The sequence below is a fragment of the Frankliniella occidentalis genome, unplaced genomic scaffold, assembly GCF_000697945.3.
Source record: "Frankliniella occidentalis isolate FOCC.00 unplaced genomic scaffold, Focc_3.1 Scaffold220, whole genome shotgun sequence".
Lineage (NCBI taxonomy): Eukaryota > Metazoa > Arthropoda > Insecta > Thysanoptera > Thripidae > Frankliniella > Frankliniella occidentalis.
In genome coordinates, this window is record NW_026267346.1 from 384,364 (window position 1) to 387,346 (window position 2,983).

The 2,983-nt window shown below is 45.1% G+C and overlaps 1 long non-coding RNA gene across 1 annotated transcript in view; it reads left to right on the plus strand.

Moving 5' to 3' along the window:
• Positions 1-1,454: 1,454 nt before the first annotated feature.
• LOC127750606 (uncharacterized) overlaps positions 1,455-2,983 on the plus strand; it is a 6,547-nt gene continuing 5,018 nt past the window's right edge. The window contains exon 1 of the long non-coding RNA XR_008011781.1: positions 1,455-2,088. This is a non-coding gene — a long non-coding RNA (uncharacterized LOC127750606). The remainder of the gene's footprint in view (positions 2,089-2,983) is intronic.

Genomic DNA, 2,983 nt, shown 5'->3' on the forward strand with positions numbered 1-2,983 from the left:
TAAGACCAATAAAATTTGAATGGAAGTCGTAGGCCAAAGATGAGCCTGTGGCTGGGCCCTGGCAGGTGATTGGCGGTGAGAGGTGTGGAAGGGGAAGGGGACTGGGGTTTTGTGGATGGATGTCGGACTCCAACACTGTAAGAACATGTAAGATCAACATTCGCAAAACTATTTCTAATTTGATGCCCGGTATGCGCACGTGAAGCCTTTTTAGACCACATTGAATAATGTGGGCTTTTCGGATTTTTGTAGAAAAGTACGGATGAACAGTTGTGTATTTCATAAGCATGCAAGCTCTCCTCCCTCTCACTTATGACTCAGAGTGTGGATTGGGAGGAGGGTGGGGGATGATGCCCCGCTGCCGTCTGCCGTCCTCACTTACACAGCCCACAAGGGTGAACCCGAGCAAAAGCATCAGCTAACAATATGCGGCAGACCAGCCTGCGATCGCGTTTAGAGACTGGCTGTGCCAGGTGACGCTTTTTTTTTCTTTTTGAGCCCGCCCTTCTGCTTTGAAAAAGCTATCCAGCGGGCTTATGCAAACGACCTCGTGTCTGTCTGTCTGTGTGTCTGTTCCACTAGAAGGAGATGTGTTAGAGACTTGAAATTTTCAGGGTATCTTAAGGTCCACTCCTAGAGAACGAAACGTCTACGGCAAATACTGGCAACCTCCCCTGAGGGTGTAAATGGGGGTATCCAAGGTTCAAAAATTCTCCCAAGAAGTATTTTTAGCCCGCCCTTCTTTTAAAATGCTATCCAGCGGGCTTATGCAAACGACCTCGTGTCTGTCTGTCTGTCCGTGTGTCTGTGTGTCTGTCTGTTCCACAAGAAGGAGATGTGCTAGAGACTTCAAATTTTCAGGGGATCTCAAGGTTCACTCCCACAAAACAAAACGCCTACGGCAAATCCTGCCAGCCACCCCTAAGGGGCTGAAAGGGGGTATCAAAGTAACCGTAGATCTCCTTAGGGGTAACTTGTTAAAGAAGACCCTTTTGACAAAAATTTCGTCCGTTTTGCTATATCTCTAACTGTCTACGCGCTAGAGGATCTTTTTAGACGAAAATAAGCTAAAAATTGCCATAGTATACAATCAGATGTAGAAAAAGGCCTAAAAACCGCAAAATAGAAAGGAAACTCTCCCCCCACCCCCAAAAAACGTTTTCTAAGCAGAAGGGTTGGTTGTAGTCGCGGTGCTTCACCGTTACATCCCTTTTTCGAGTCTTTGGGGCAAACTCAAAGATGGCGGGTTGGCCCGCTACATCAGTCGATCATGTTCTTCAGCAAATCAAGTGACAGAAATGGTCGGGCCGCAGGCCCGACCATCGCCGCCGGCAGGCCAAGCAGGCCCGGCCCCTGCCGAACGGAGTTGCCGGCGGAGCGAAGCGGAGCTGGTAACTTCTTTTGGCAGAAGGGCCGGCCTGCTTGTTTATTTTATGTTCTCCCTAAGGGGCAAATCGTCGAACTAGAAACCTTTGGAGCGAAAATTTCGTCCGTTTTGCTCTATCTCTAACGAGGGGAAATTCACTGCACGTAATAAGTGTTCGCTGAGCACATAATCTGCACATAATCCACGTGATCCGTTGATAATCCACATAATCCGTACATAATCCACGTGATCCGTATACATAATCCACGTGATCCGCACATAATCCACGTGATCCGCACATAATCTACGTGATCCGTACAAAATCTACGTGATCTACACATAATCAACATAATCCACATAATCTGCACATAATCCACGAGATCCCGCGTAATCCAAAAACCTAAACTGTTTCCTTGAACACAAAAAACTGTGGTTAGATCCTCGGACGGTTTACTGTGAGTTCCAGTGTAACTGCTGTGGCCAACACTTTTCTGCTGACTGCTGCATAAAATTGTATCCGTTATGTGTCCAATTCATTGGTATAATCTTGTACATATTTGCCAACAGATTGTCCAGAAGCCAGGCGATATCCTATACCTGCTGCCATACACAATTCACTGGGGCGTGAACACTGGAATTAATTTTAACGAAGCAATGAACTTTGTGTGTAAGTCGTGGGTTCTCCAAGGCATGCTGGCCCGTCAGAGGTGTACCTGTATTCCGTGAGTACACTTTTTTTCCTAATTCCAGCAGAAATGATAACATTGGCATTCAATATCCCAGCTGAAAATTCCGCCGGAAATTATTCCATGGAGTTCAAATCCCTTGAGTAATTTGGTTACATCCATGTAAAATTTTCCCTGGAACAGTGATTACACGGGAAAGCATTGTTCGATGGAAATGGATTCCATGGCAATAATATGGCATTGGTACTTAGTGGTCCCTGGAAATTCCTCCCATGGATGGAAATAGCATATCACACTAAGGTTTTGGCGGCACATGATTATTTTCTTGCTTGTGATTGTACGGAGATCCAGATCAATGAACACAGCACGTAATTGGTAGCTTACAGCGATGCAGACAAAAGGGCATAAAGAATTGATTATTTTGAAACAAAATACCGTACCGCGGTAGCATGCTAAGGTTATGTTTGAGGTTGTTATGTTTGAGGTAAAGTACTACGGGTCTCTGCGAAAATCTGTTTCTTCTTTTCAAACCCGTGCTCTGACTTTTACTTACTGTGTAGATTAATCGTCGTGTCCGTGCAACAACATCCTATCTGTTTCGCTCAACCGCAAGACCATCCTATCTGTTTCGGTATGCCGCAAGACCATCCTATCTGTTTCGGTATGCCGCAAGACCATCCTATGTGCCTTTTTTGGGTGTTTTGAGTTGAACATACCTTCTTATAGATTTTAACACGACGCGTCTTTTTCATTTTATAATTTTTCTTGTTGGCTGAGCGATTAGCGAAGCCCATTACTCCACTGACCGGAAAAGTTTCATTCTGTTTGTTTGTCTGTTTGTCTGTTTGTCCGTCTGTACGCACGATAACTCGAGAAAGAATTGAGATAGCGACCTGGGATTTTCAGGGTCGTTTTGTATCATAAAAAGACA